Here is a 15059-nt window from a genome sequence, read left to right as displayed (position 1 = left end):
TGTTAACAACAAGTTTGCCAGGCTGTGCTACATTATTGTAATCACCCAGTCAGAATTCTCTGGCATGCTTTTCACTAAAGATAACAAGAACGATAATAATAACGCCTATCATTTTTTGCCCCCTTGCTACGTGCGGGGCATCCTACTAGGCACTTGACAGTCATCATCTCATTTAATCTTCACAGCAAGCTCTGTGTCCCAGAGATTCTTATCTCCTGTGTATAGAGGATGAAACTGAGGTACAGAGAGGTTAGGTAACTTCCCTGGGCGCACACAGCCACGAGCTGGCAGGTGGGGAAAAGACCCGAGGTCTCGCTAACTCTCGCGCTCCTTCCACCCTGCGGCACTTCTTCTCTGGGGAGACTTGACACACAGGCTCACTCTATCTCTTTCTCACTTGGTCCCCTCAGAAACCCCCCTGTTTCTGCTGAAGAGGAAGCTGAGACCCTAACAGGTTATTGAGGGCTGTGCAGGAGGCGAGCCCAGGATCTCTAACTTCTAGGGTAAAGCCAGCCCCGCGTCCCCACCTACCTACAGTGTGGGGGGGGGCGGGGGCGGGGCGGGGAAGCGGCCCCTCAGCCTCTCCTGAGGTCTTAAGGAGAGGACGGTGTCGCTCTCCTCTCCCACTCAAGCAGGGCTGGGCTTGGCCTCGCTGCCAAAGAAAATTATGAGACAGTGAACAGATGGGAGGACACCAGCATGTCCTAACTGGCTTTACACGTGTTGTCACTAAGCCGGAGGTTGCACATGGGTGGCCCGTGGCCGTGTGTAGCCCACAGGCAGGTTTCATTTGGTCTGGGAGGGTGAAAGGTGTTTTTTGGTGCTTTTAAAAAAAATCAGTTCCCCATATTTAAGCACTCCCAAAACATTCACCTTCAACATTCACCAGGAGAATCTGGATTTCTGGCTTTTCTTGAACAAACAGATGTGGCAGCGTTGTGACTGTATTCCTGCAGGGCAGAGAACCAGCCTCTGCAGTTCATCTCAGACTCCTTTTACTCCCCAGAAGGCCTTCGAGTTTGCTTAGCCTGCACTAGCTCTTCCCAGTGATCCTGGGAGGGGTGCATGGGGGCATAGGGTTCCCATTCTAGAGATGATGAGCCTGGGATCCCAGTGGGCCACTCCACAAGGCTGTTGTCAGCTAGGCCTTAAACCTCCATCCTCACCGTCCACCTTGGGTGGTTTTTACTCTGCCTCGCTGCCTCCCAGCCATGTCCAACTCCACTGTCCGCCAAGGCAAGAAGGAAACCTTTCATAGGCCTAATGACTCAAAAATAACCAACCGTGAGCCCAGGGAAGTGTTCCTGTCTCCCCCTCTCCTTTTCCACCCTCCCCGAGACCAGAGGGGACATGGGAAGCCTATTCATTTAAACTCAATTATTTTCTCGAAGACAGAACGGAACTGAATTGGGTCAACGGCTATATTCGCTGTGCTCAGCTCTTTCCCCTGCAACAGCAGCACCCACTGGCTGTGTTGCTGGGCTCCGTGCCACCAGGCTCACCAGTTAGAACTCCGTTATCGGTGGCTGTTCCTTGGAAAACTTGACTCTGAAGGAGGGGAGCCCCCTCTGCTCGTTCACCCAACAGGCTGCAGGAGCGGGGTCTGCAATCACATGGCTACCACCTTCCAAACCTAGGCTGCCCAACTGCAGTCTGCAGTGGAGGCGATTCTGACAGTGGAGTGCCTTACAGATGAGCAAACAGACACCCAGAGAAATTAAGCGCTTTCTGGAAAGGCAGGCCTTGAGCCAGACACGACAGGGACCTTACTAGCCGTGTTACTCGGAACAGAGTACTTGACTGCTCTGCACGTCTGTCTCCCTGTCTTGTAAATGAGGCAAAGAACTTGACACACCTCCTGGGGCCAGGCAGTCACGATGTAAACGTGACACAGTGTGCCAGGGGCCTGCCCCCAGTTAACCCGTCTGTCCACACTCCTTCCCTTGCACGGTGTGCCAGGGGCAGAGGTTGGTGGAGGTCCCAGATCTCAGGAGGAGGCTCTACTGGGATGCTCTCCTCTCCGTGAAGCCTTTCCCAATTCCTTACCCTCAAACCGGAACTGTTCCTGCCGTCATTATAGGTCCTCTGTTGGGCCAGGCCCTGCTCTGGCTCTGGATACTTTCGCAGCTTCCTTGGGGCCCACGGCCTGTTAAGTGTGTTTTTGTTTGGCGCTAATGGCTGTACGCATCCCTCCCCCGCTGGTCTGCCAACTTCTTGAGGGCAGAAACCGCGTGTCTTGTTGACCTGCCTGTGTCCTGGTGTCACTCCCTGTCTAGATGTGTGGCCTTGGACTGGATGTTTAACTTTGGTGGGCCTGTTTTCCCATCTGTAAAATGGGAATAGTGATGCCTCCCTCCGACGCACGTCATGGAGCGCAGACACGGCAGAGCTGCAGTCAGACGCTTGCGCTCCACTCCCTAGAAGCAGGGAACCTCTAAGAGCGGGGCTCTGGGGGATCGCGGGAAGGGTTGTAAGCGCCGCCGTCTTGTTGCAGAACTGCTGTCTGCTTACATGGAGAAGTGCGGACAGGGCGGTGGCCTGTGGGCCTCGCCTCACTACCTCCATCTTCTCTGCTGCTCCGGCCTCATGGTTATTCCAGTTCCCAGTGGTGGAGCTGGGATGAGTTAGGAACCCCAGGTCCCCAGTGCCTGGCGTTGTACCTCCCCTTTTGGCAGCGTTAGAGCCTGGAGGTGGTGCAGGGCCTCCCCGCTGCATCCCCATCTCCGGTTCCAGGGGCTGGGGCAGGGTTAAGGGGTCGGTTCAGGGAAGTTTGAATTCCCTGACCTTTCAGAGTTGTGACGTTAGGGGGCGTGTGTGACCTTGGCCTGGTGTAGACCTGGTGGGGTGGTGGCTGCGGCGGGCGACAGGGCTTGGGGCCTAGGCAGTAGGTGACCCAGCCAGAGACACAGAAGCCGGGCTCTGGTGGGAGCACAGGGAGTAGCACTGGAGTCTCTGGGGAGGGGCTTAGGGATGAGGGGGTCTTGATCACAAACTGACCCAGCGTCCTGTGCAGCCAGGGCAGCAGTCACAGGCTCGTGAACTGGAACCGTCCCCTCCCCTCTCCCCTTGATAGCGCTCAGGTCCTGGAACACCACACGGGTTGTTGCCCAGGACTTGGCACCGTGACAACCAAGAAAGAGAAGTGCTGACCACGTCTCATTGCCTGTTGAGTAAATTTACTCTGTGTTTTTCCCAGGAGGCATCACATGGGTAGGAATTTACTCCCCCTAAACGCTTTGATGGAAACATAAGGGTTTTTGAGTGAACGTGTGTCAACGTCGCTGTGGGGGGAAAGCTTCCGGGATTCTCTGCCAGCTGAAGTCATTACCACAAGACAGTGGTTGGGGGCCTGGCAGATGGGGTAGATGCAGCCAGGCTGGTGGGGGGAGGCAGCCAGAGGGCCGGAGCCCAGCCGGCCTATCGGAAGGGAGGAGGGGGTCTGAGCAGGTGGAGAGGGGGAGGGAGTTGGGAAGCTGCAGGCTGACAATGTACATTAACACCCTCCCAACCCGCCCCCTACCCATGGCACAAAACAAAGGGAGTGGGGAGCTTGAGGGGTGGGGACAGAGAACAGAGGCTCTGGAATGGTGAGCACTGGCAGCTCAGGCCAGGAAAACAGGCTGCGACCAGATTCTTGAGGGGCCTGGAATTGCAGCTCCTACTGGTAACTAGCTGTGTGACCTTGAGCAACTTTTCCAACCTCTCTGTGCTTCAGCTTCATTTTAGTAAAATAGCCCTGTGGATACCCACAGCTTATGGCTCTTTGGAAGATTAAGAAGGTAATGTATGTAAAATACCTAGCACTGGGCCTGGCACATAGCAGGTGCCAGGACACATTTGTTGCTTGTTGGTGATGATAAAACCACACAAGCATAGATGTGTTGACATAAATTAACAGCTGGGGCACATTGAAACCGCTACCCAGAGTTGGCCCTCAGTCTAATGCCAAGTTTGTTTCTCAGCTTCAGCTGAGTACAGTAGTGGTCTCTTCAAAAGTCCTTGTCCATGAACAGCCAGGGCCTGGGGCTGACTGTCCTCTGCGGGGCATCCCTCTTCGGTCTTGTGCCTGCTTCTGGCCTGCAGACTCACCTGGACAGAGGCAGTGGGTTACAGCAGCGCCCTCCTCTGGCTGAGGCAGTTCTGGGTAGGCCGCAAAGGGCCTCCCGCCCTCTACACAGCCTCTGGAAAGGAGAGTGCTGTGGTCACAAGAAAGGTCCTCCCTCCCAGGATGTGAGTATCTCTCTCCCCAAGGGGATATACAAGCATTGCCTGGAAGTGCACCTTGACGGTCTTGGGGCTGGCTCCCTTGTACCCCAGGAACTGGGAAGCTCCTTGAGGAAGGTATGTTCCAGAGTCTCCCACAGGGCCTGGCCCAGTTGGTGAGACACCTTCAGATCTGAAAGGTCATGAGACATCTGGGCTCTGAGCTTTTGGGAGAAGAGGTCCATCACACATTTACTGAGTCCTAGGACTTGAAGAACCAGAGATGAATAGACCCCAAGGAGGGCCTGACAGGACAGGCAGCAGGACCCAGGAGAAAGGGAGGAGGACTGGGAATTCAGGAAGAGAGGGAGAGATCGCATACTTCCTGGGCCTGGGGACACTGGGAAAGGCTTCCCTGAGGTGGGGCAGTTAAGCCGGGCCTTGAAAGGTGAATGAGAATTGGAGATGGGGGCAGGAGGGGAGGTCAGTGGGAGCAGAGGCATAGCCATGAGAGGGGGCAGGGACGCCTGGGGAAGAGCAGAAGAGGAGGGCCTGTGGCTGGCTGGTGGGGGTGTGTGTGAAGGTGAGGAGTGTGCAGTGGGTGGACGGGGCCTAATGATTCGGGAGACCTGGTCACTGGGGGCACTGGAACCAGGAGTCACGGGGTCAGTGGCTGAAATTCCAAGGACGCTCACTGTGTTCTCACTCCCTTTCACATATTATTCAAGATGGCTCTGAAAGCAGCTTGCAAGAGGTTATGCCGTCCCCTGAGCTGAGGCTAGAAGGGTAAGGAGGAAGCACCTTATTCAAGGTCAAATAGCTGGTTAGTACATCTTCTGAACCCCAGATACAGGCTCGTTTCTTTTCAGCTTGTGACCCCCCTCCTGTGACACTGTCATGCAGAGGGAGAGGTCCTGTCATAGGGGCCTATTTTGTTATAGAAAGACATTAGAACTGTGTGGATCAACCAGTGGGGGGGGGGTGGCTTCCTGCCTGGGGGGAAATCTGGGGTGGCTCCCTGGAGGAGGAGGTATTAGAATTAGAGAGGGAGATAAGAGGGGACCAGTAAATAGGTACAAATGGCTGTCTGGGGTGAGGCACATCTATTGTACTTTCAGATGTGGCTGGGCCAACTTGTGCAAGTGATTGAGCTTCTCTAGACTTGATTTCTTCATTTGTAAAGTGGTTACAGTATCTGCCTTACCTGTTTATTGCTATTATTGAGTTCAAGTGGGAGGCCTGCTTGGGGCCTGCGCCCTGGAGGAGTGCTCGGAGATGGGCTCTGTCCCCTCCATCTCTGGTGCCTTGGATGCTCTGGGAGCCAAAGGGGCATCTGCCCTAGGGCCTCCCTTGGTGACTACGGCCTCACCTCTCCCCTGTTTTGAAATTTTATTAAGACATTGGGTAGACCCAGATGAAGCTGTGAGGGGAAACCTCACCTCAGAAGGAAGGGAACCACCACCATAAGTGCACCTCTGGCTAAGAGTTCTCTGGGCTTTGGGGGTGTGAGCAGATGCAGATGGAGGGGGGGCGGGTTTTGTTGGATTACCTGTGGTCAGGATCACCTGTGCTCAGAACAGAGCTGAGCCCAAGCAAGGACACAGCAGGGGACGGAGTGAGTTACTTCCCAGGTTGGGGGCTGCTGTGGGGTTACAGTCAGACCTCTTCACCAGCCCTGCAGGTGCCCCAGCCAGAGTGCTGCCTACCTGCACACAGTAGGTGCCTGACAGTCTGGCACTTAATAGGAGCTCAGTTGTTGCTGAGGGTCCGGAGCAGGCTGAAATTACCATGGACTGAACTGGGGCTTGTGAGCCTCTGGTATAGAGGCTATGGAGTAGGCAGGACCCCAGGCAGGGGCGCTATTCTCCCACCGGCCTGTTTATCCGCATTTACATGGAGGGATTGGATTCCCTAATCCAGTTGCACCAGAAAGTTATGCAGCAGCCACTCTACTTTGATTAGCCCCTCCAGGTGGTGGCTGTTAAGGGAGGTGTGTGATTCCCTGTGTGTGGTAGAGGCTCAATACTTGGAAAACATTGCTGTGGCTTTTCAAGCAGGATGGCACAGCGGGTAACCCCAGGCAAAAATGTCAGGTTGGCTGGGTGTGCCTTTCCCAGAGGGATTTTCAGTTCAGTAAGGGCCCTGTCAGGGTGACCCAAGGATGAACCCCCCAGGCCAGCGGGTGGGGCAGCATTTGGGCTCCTGGGTCTGACTGCCCCTGTCGTCCTGTAGCATTCACAGACCTGCGCAGCTCACCCCCTTGTCTCTTCCCTCCGGCACTTAACCCTCCCCCTCTGTCCTGCTGGCCCAGCCCCGGACACAGGAGAGCAACCGCCCTGAGAGGGAGCTTGAACCCAGTTCTTCCCAAAAGGTATAGCTCCAAGGAGTCGGTGCAGAGAGTCGGGAGCCCCGTTTGACTGGGTGACCGTAGTAGGCAAATCCCCGGCTTTGTCTGCACCTCCGTTTCTGTTCGCATTTTTTAAATGTCCGAATGGAAGTGCGGGAGAGGGAGGGTACTGGCCCTAGGGGTGGGTGGGAGCCTCGGGACTGCTGCTCTGAGCCCGACGAACTCCGGCGGGGCCTCCGCGGGCAGTGGGGGGTGGGCCAGGCCTCGTCCCCGCCCGCGTCCGGAGCACAGCGGCGGGTTGGGGCGGAGAGCGGTTGCAGCTGGGGGCAGCTGGCCGCGGAATGTCCCCTGCCGCCGGGCCTGGGAAGGCAGGGCCAGCGGCTCGGGGTCGGTGGTGGGGGCTGGGGGCGGGGCTTCAGGGGCGGAGCCGGCCGCTTCCGGCCTGGAGTGCGGGGGCGCGGCGCCGCGGGGTCGGAGCCTGGAACGCTCCAGGAGCCGCATGCGGGAGAGGTGGTTTCGGCGCGCCCCCGAGTCTTACGGTCACCCCAGCTCCCACTTAGCTTTGGCCGGCCTGTCTCAGGCCAGCCAGAAGGACACTGGTATTCGATCAGGACATCTGTTAGTGCCTACTTTGTGCCAGGCACTGGCCCGAGGTGTGCCGGGCCTACCAGGTGAACAGGCCTGGACGTTCTCCAGGTGGGAGGGGGGGACCCCAGCTTGTTTCATATCAGTACCATGAGGAAAGTGAAGATGAGTGATAACTTGGGGTGGGGGTGGAAGTTGCTCCTTTGGTTAGAACGACCTCTACTAGGACGCGCGCGACAATTGATCTGAGAGCAGAATGAGAGAGGAAAAACCAGCCTGGCCTAGAGCCAGGGCCAAGCGGCGGGAATGGCAAGTGCAAAGGCCCGGAGGCGGGACTCGGGCGGGGTATGACCCTGGGCGGAGTCAGCGCTTTGGGGAGGAGCCTGAGACTCTGCGAGCCTTGTTCCAGCCTCCCGGACCTGGAGCTCAGTCCCAGGGTCCGCACCCCGCCCAGGTGCCTTTGGAGGGCGACCTGCTCGTGGTTGAAAGTGCGTCTTTCTAGACTTCTTGGACCTGAAGTTTGTGCCATGTGATTACCTGTATGGAAGACTGTAATTTTCCACTTGTTCCGTGGAGGACCCGGAAACCTCTAGACGTTGTCACCTATGTGTTTTTTTAAGTCGTTTCTGAAATTTCAACTTGGAAGACAGAGTCAGCACGTGCTTTGCGGGAAGGGGAAACCTGCCTGGTCACGCCTCTTAGATGCTGGCCTGGACTGAGAGGTCCCCCGATCTGGCCAGGAGAGGCACCTGGGTGCCCGCCATCCTCAGGAATGGGCCTCTGTGGCCTCGGACTCCTCGGTGATAACCTCGGCAAGATCCTGGGCCGGGCCGGAGGAGCTGCTCTGTGGAGACCCGGCCGTCCTCGAAAGCCAGATCTGGCTACCAGGCCCCTGGTGCCCAGACCAGGGTCAGCCCAGAGGCCTATCCCACCGCCAAGGTCTGTGGGTGGCTCTGCTTGGGGAAGGGGGTGCAGGAAACTTCTTGCCCTGTGGATGGGCACCTCGATGGCTGTGGGTGGAGGCTGGAGGGTGTGGAGCTGTTTCTCCAAGGGGGCCCAGCCCTGGGAGCCCACCCACTCTCCGGCCAGGGCCTTGTTGATGCCTCACAGCCCCTCCCGAGCAGCCTGGTTTTCACGCTGGCCTCGGGGCAAGAATGGGAGACCCCCACCTGCTTGGAAGGATGGGGGAAGGTGGGGGCTGGGTTGCTTGACTGGCTCCTTCCTCCTGGGAACCAGGCCCAGTCCTCCCGGGAGATTCAAGTCTTCGGGATCCGGGTGGAGAGAAGCCCACTGAGCGGAGGACCAAGGAGGTGGAAGCAGGCAGGCAAAGCTGTGGGGAAGGAGATCTAGGCCCAGGGAGCTGGTGGGGTTGGCAAGGTGGGGTGTGGGGAGGGGGCTTTGACCCCAAGCTGAGGAGTCAGTGAGGGCCCTCGGGCTACTGTCCGCTTAGTCTGGGCCTCCCAGCGCAGGTGAGGAGCAGGGTGAAACCGCAGGGGCTCCTAGCCGCTGCCTCCTGGAGACAGATTTAATAATCCTAGGCTGTCTCTCTGACGGTTAGTATTGCAGGAGGGAAGCTTTAATCCCAAAACTTTCATTGATCCAGACACTAATAAAAAGTAAAGGGTTTTTTGGAGCAAGGTTATTTCCTTGTTTTCTACTCGAGCAAAGAACATCAGAGCCCTAAAACACAAGTTTGTTTTCCTGCCTCTCCCTAGGTTTGGGGGGGCGGGGTGGGGCTTGGCCGTGTTCAGATTTCACCTCTCTAGGAGCCCTCCCTGACCGCGCATGCCTGCAGTCATGCCTCTTCTCCACAGTTAACCAGCTGCCACTGTGCATCTAGTCTGTCCCCTAGGAGGGTTGGGGTGTCACAAGCCTTCCTGCTCACCTGAGGCCCCCGGGGTAGTGAGAGGCATCTGCCTTAAGGCAGCGAAGGCGTGGCTCCTGACTTCTTGTGTCTTTCTGGGTTTGGTTCTCTTGCTGTCCTGTTCTTTGTTTCTTAGTTTTTGCATATTTATTTCATAAATACTTACTGAGTTGTTGCCAGACCCTCCCTTAGGATGCGGAAAGACAACAGAGCTTCCCTTCTGGCAGGAGAGACAGGCAATCAGAAGTGAGTGGAGAAACAAATCGGTAATTCCAGATGGGGTGGTATCAGTCAGGATTTTTGTCTGCTTTGTTCAGCACCTGGATTCCCAGTGCCTAAAATAGTGTCTGGCTCGGTGTTTGCACTTAATAAATATTTGCTGGCTGAACGAACAAGATGATGTGAAGGAAACAGCCAAGTGTTTCCGTGGGGAGTAATGGGGGTGGGGCAGGACCTGTTGTAGCCAGGGCGGGGGCGGTCCGGGGGAGGACTGAGCTCCATCGGCCTCCTGAAGCCAGCCTTTAGGAGAAGGGGGTGGAACTAGCGCTCCTGACTGAGGGAGTGGTGAGTGCAAAGTCCCCGAGGGCTGGAAAGCAGTGGCTTCCAGCTGGGGGATGGGGATTGCCAGATGAGATCAGAGGGTAGGCCAGTCACTCTCAGCGGACTTCTTTCCCTGGGGAGGAGTTCGGATTTATTCAAATTGCTGTAGGGAGTCACTGGAGGGTTCTTAGCCCAGGAGTTAAATAATCTGATTTGCCTTTCTAAAGGGTCCCTCTGACTCCTGGGTAGGGAGGCGGGGTAAGGCCGGTGAAGAGGCGTGGACAGGTGTGAGAGATTTTAGAGGCCAGTAGCGGTAGGATTTGTTGATGGATTGGGTTCTGGAGGCCAAGGAAAGGGAGGGTGGCTGGCTTCTGAGACTCCTAGCTTAAGCCGCTGAGACAAAGCTCCACTTTGGACATTTCAGATTTGAGGTTCTGTGAGGCGTCGGCATTTAGATCTGTGAGTCTGGAGCGCAGAGGAGGGGAAGGCTGGGATAGAAACTTTGGAGTCTTGAGCCCTGGAGGTGTATAAAGCTAAGGCGTGGATGCGATCACCAAAGGAGAGTGTTTTACTGAAGGAGAGTGCACCCACGTCAGAGCCTGAGAAACTCCAGCACCTGGCGGAAAGGTGGTGCGGTACTGGGAAAGCAGGGCAGTGGCCTGGGAGGGAGGGGAGGCACCTCAGAGGGGGTGGTGGCCTGGGTTTCCGGGAGGGAACTAGCTGTCCTATTGCGTACGGAGCGGACAGGAACTGCGGTTGGCTTTGGTCACACGAAGGCATGTGGGGACCTTTGGGAGAAGCACTGGGGTCAGGCCAGGTGTGGTGAGTAGAAGAGGAAGCGGCAGGGCCTGAGAAGCGCAGGGCGAGCGGCCCGTCCGGGAAGCCGAGGAGGGAGGGTCAGGTGAGACCTCACACGTCCCGGGTCCTGGTCTCCGTGTACCAGCCGTGGGCCCCCACCTTGCGCCTGCATCAGGAGCGGAATCCCTAGAGATCCGGACTGGGGAGGGCTGGATTGGCCCCCCCCCCCGCAGTGGTCTTCAATAGCTCTCTGAGCTCCGTCTCCCTCTCTCCCTGGAGGGCTCGCTAACCACCCTGTAGTGGCTCGCTTTCCGCTCTGCAGTCACCCAGCCCTGTCCTCCCCGACTCCCTGCCCCATCTCTCTGAGTCCGGGGCGCCTAAGGAAGAGCTCTGTGCACCTGGCTTTCCTCAGAGGGCCCTTCCGCCCTTCCCAGAGCTGAGAGCTGGACTTGGTTTGCACCGGTGGCTTTGCTCTGGAAGGTTCCTTGGTGTGTTTGGCCTCCGGAGAAGTCTGAGGTCTATTTCAGAATATTTGGGTGGCTGGGACCTTGACCTCCCCGCAGTGCTTGGCTGTGTGGCGGGGTCGGAGTGCGGGTTAGAATGTGTTTGGCTTACTGGGGAGACAGTGTAGGGTTGGGGACAACCTAAGCTCTGTTGCTCCTGTTGAATGAATGACACCCAGATATTTGAGTCTTTGGGTTCCCAAGTGGTTTTGTTAAATGCTTTCTCTGCATCTGGTTAACCAGGGTTTTTACGCCTGTTATCTTCCGAGGATAGTGTATTTCCTCATTTTGTACCTGAGGAAACGGAGGTTCAGGAAAGTGGAAGAACTTGCCCAAAGTCCCACAGTTGCTAAGTAACACAACTAGAATTGCCACCCAGCCCTGCAGACCTCCCAGTCACGCCACTCCTGCCTGACTGACTAACCCTATAGATGAGGAGGTGATGGTGGGTGTGAGGGGCCTGGTCCCCCACTGCCCCTCAGGAATAGTGGACATATGCTCTGCTGGGGCTGCAAGGCATGCCTCCTGCCTCCTAGCCCCTGTTTTCTCTAGTGCTCCTCTCTCCCCCTTCCCCCCGCCCCCCGCCCCCCTCCCCAAGCACACACACCAGTTGCTTTAGGCTCCAGGAAGATAGAAAGAGGCAGACCTTGAACTTGATCAAGCTTTGGGGGCTCTTGGGGCCCAGGGAGCCCACAGCTTCTGGGAGGCTCTGTATGCCGCAGGTGTGGCGTGGCTTGCAGGGCTGCTAAACTTGGTGATATGGAAAGCCGGCTCAGCTGCAGCAAGTCCCCTGGGAGACACCTGAGGGGGCGAGGGCCTGCCCCTCACTAGGGAGTGGGGAGACTGAGGTCCAGAGCTGCCTGGGTGGGGCTGGGCTCTACCTGGAGAGGTGATGCCTTATGCTGCCTCCTGACAGGCCATGCGGCTTTGCGCCCTTGCACCCTCTCCCTACCCAGCAGACCCCGGTTAGCCTGGGGGGTGGGGTGGGCCAGAGGCAGGCTGTTTTTACGTTGCACAGAATTCAGGCTACAGCCCAGCCTTTCTCAGCCTTTATGGCCTTACGACCTGGATGCTTCTGGAGGACGGTGGGCATCTGGGACGACGTGCTAGAGGGTGGTCTTGCCTGGTAGTCACTGAGGGTCTCCCAGGTGGACCCCCTCCTTACAGAAATAAACTGCGGCCCAGAGAAAGATGTGACTTTCCCAGGGTCACTACCCAGGAAGCTAGTTTCCCGCTTTGTGTCTCCCAGCATATCCTGGGGCAGCGTCCTTCATCGTAGCTAAACCTGCCCATCTTTATTAAGTGCTCGCTGGAAGCCAGGCTTTGTTCTGTAACTCACTGACTCCTCACAGCGAGCCCGTGAGGCTGAGTACTATTATTATTGCAGAGGGCGAAACAGTCCCAGAGAGGTGACATGACTTGTCCAAGAACAGAAGGTCGCTAGTGGCACAGCCCAGATTTGAACAGTCTGGCTTCAGAGCTCATGTTCTGAACCACCAGGCTACACGGCTTCAGACTTTACTTGACTGCCAGGCTCCATAGAAACGTACTGAGGGTGGTAAATCCTTGAATGACCTGGCCCCTGCAGAGTTAGGTCTGAGGACTCCCCCTGGCCTTGGCCTTTCTAATAGGATGGCTGTACAGCACCTGTGGGCTGCCCAACCACTCCTGGTGCCCGGAAATGACCCATCTTTCTTGCAGGGCTTGCTAGACCAGGTACTGAGGCCCAGGCAGTCGCGTCTCTCCTTTCCTCTCCGCTGCCCACCCTTGGAGCCTAGGGGCCCCAGGAGAGCCCCCATCCCTGCAGCCCCGCCTCTTCCCTTCCTTTGGACCTTGGTCTGCTTGCCTGAACCCTGAGGTTGGAAGGACGGCTCCCTTACCTACCCCCTCTGACTGTAGAGCCTGTTTGGGAAGGGACGAGGGCCTGGCTGTCGGATGCCCCACCCCTGCAGGGGCTGCGGACCCCCTCTTTTCTCCTCCCTCTCCTTGCCTTTCCTGTGCCTCATGATTTCCAATCTTATCTGTGAGAAGGGGGAAAGAGTAGAACCGACCTCACAAGGTTTTGAGGCCTAGACTGAAAGCCCAGTGTTTGGGCACCTGCGACAAATGATTCCTCTTCCTCTCCTGCGTGTTTGAAGGCAAGATGCTAGTCGATATGGAACAGGAGGGGCCTCTGGAGGGAGCAGGTGGGAGAAGAACCCTGGCTTTCGCTGACCTCACGTGGCTGGGCCCTGGCTGGGCTGCTCTGTGCCATCCTGGGCAAGTCGGGAGCCTCTGCCCGCCGCAGCTTCCTCCTCCGTAAGATGGGTCCAGCTGCTGCCTGTCTTGCGGCGTGGCTGTGAGGAGTAATGAGACGCTGCTGTGAAGTGCTGAGTGCTGTGCTGGCCCGTTGTGAGTGCTTAAAAACTCTGCCCTTCCCACTCTTACTCTTGAGATGTAGCCTCCTTGTTTGGGGGTTTTGGGGGTTCTTCAGATGAAATTCGGATTTTTACTATTGTGCATTTTGTCTAAAATCTTCCCAAGGCCTCTAATCTGATCGTGACTTCTGAGGGATTTTGGGGTTTTTGCTGTCTTGTTTCCTGTACAGAAAAAGGGAGGTGTGTCTTTAAGTCCCCAGCAACCCAAGTGGGACACTGGCCCTTTAAAAGCACATTACAGAGAGTTGGAACTTAGCCTTTGTTTGACTAGCCATGATCAGTCCCAGCGGACAGGGCTGGAATGGTATGTCTAGGACCAGAGCAGGGCTGGACTGGCTGGGCCCGGTGTGGGACAGCGGGCAGCGGGGTGGCTGGCCTGGGCCTGGAGAGCCTGGTGGCCGCGCTGAGGGATGGTGAGTGACCTGATGGCCTGAGCGGAGGTTGGGGTGAGGGAGGCCAGGAAAGAAGGCCAGGAGGGAGGCTGCCAGTCTCGGCCCCTGACCAGCCAGCCTCCTGGGCCCAGGGAGAACTGAGGCGGGTGGGAGCGGCCGGTCAGAGAGGATGCCCGGTTTCGGGAGGGACTCAGTCATTCCCCAGCGATGGCGCCTCTGCCTCTCTGTGGACCTCCACCGCCGGCCCAGAATGTGGAAGCAATTAGGATGGCCCGACAAAAAGCGAGAAACCGAGGAGTGGTGTTGCTGTTTTTAGTATTTGAAAGAGAGGAAACCCAGCGTCAGCGGCTCCTTTCCGCGAGCAGGCCTGGTGGTCTCTGTGGCTGCACCGAGAACCGAACCGGGAAATGAGCTTGGCCCTTGCTCCGAGTCGCCGAGCCTGGGGCTGCCCTGGGTGGGGCTGCCCTGGGAGGTGGGGGCCGTGTCATCCCTGCCCCAGCCCCGGGCCCCCGCTGGACTCCTCTGTTTCCCTCCTTCTCCCTGCCTCTGTCTGTTCCCTGATCCCTTGGCCTGCAGGCCGGCGGTGTGTCTGAGCCTGGGGTATGTTTTGCTCCAGCTTAAATGTTTGAAACAGTTGTCCGGAGCCAGGCCCCTGTGATGCGGCAGTCTCTACCAGAGAAGTCGGGGGTTTGGCTTGTCACACACTGTCCTGTGGAGGGGTTGTGAGGGGCAAATGAGCCGCTGCTGTGAAGTGCCAGCCTTGCGCCTGGCTTCTTACAAGTCTCTGTGTCCCTTAGTCCTGCCCACGTTCACTACCACTGCTGGGCTGCTGCCGGTGGATCAGACTCCTACCAGCTAGGTGTCCTTCTCACCATTTTCCAGACAGGTGACACGGGAGGTGACAAAGGCAGGGCTCAGTGGAGTTCTGGTGACCCACGATTTTTCTAAGTTACTTGAAAGTTGGTGCATTTTAATCACACAATCTCTGTAGGTTTGGTGAAAGCCTGAGGCGTTGACAGGCAGTGAAAGGAATTTGGAGTTGGAGCCCAGATGCCAGGCCTCCAGCCCTGCCCTGGTGCCTGTGACCTGTGACCTTGGGCAAGCTGCTGGACCTCCCTCCCTGAGCCTCCACTTCGCAGGGGTGGAGTGCTTAGGGGAAACCCTGGAGGGAGGTGTCGGTTCTGCTGGGGGTGGGGGTGGGCGGGCGGCACGGAGGTGGTGGTCTTTGAGCTGGGCATTGATGGATAAGGCACACTTGCTGCTGGGCGCGTTCTGGGCGTACGTGCGCAGCCCAGTGTGGCTGGGTTGGGACGCACCTTGGAGGCTGTATTTAAGGCATTGCTGGTTGGAATCCTGTGGGCCAGTGGCAAATGACAGGCAGGGCTAGCTTATCCTAGAGTCAGAGGGGGT

The 15059-nt window shown here is 57.2% G+C and overlaps 1 protein-coding gene across 12 annotated transcripts in view; it reads left to right on the top strand.

The window, feature by feature from the left end:
* The window catches only part of DAB2IP (DAB2 interacting protein), a 196770-nt gene that overhangs the window by 142614 nt on the left and 39097 nt on the right, over positions 1–15059 (top strand). The window contains exon 1 of one of the 12 annotated variants that reach the window (XM_060100788.1): positions 13549–13561. The exons of 10 other annotated variants lie outside the window; for them this stretch is intronic. The gene's annotated coding sequence lies outside the window, so the exon portion shown is untranslated. One more of the 12 variants, XM_060100787.1, reaches the window with a different exon arrangement.

The sequence above is a fragment of the Mesoplodon densirostris genome, chromosome 6, assembly GCF_025265405.1.
Source record: "Mesoplodon densirostris isolate mMesDen1 chromosome 6, mMesDen1 primary haplotype, whole genome shotgun sequence".
NCBI lineage: Eukaryota > Metazoa > Chordata > Mammalia > Artiodactyla > Ziphiidae > Mesoplodon > Mesoplodon densirostris.
The sequence above is the reverse complement of the archived record's forward strand: the minus strand, read 5'-3'. Positions and strand labels throughout refer to the sequence as shown.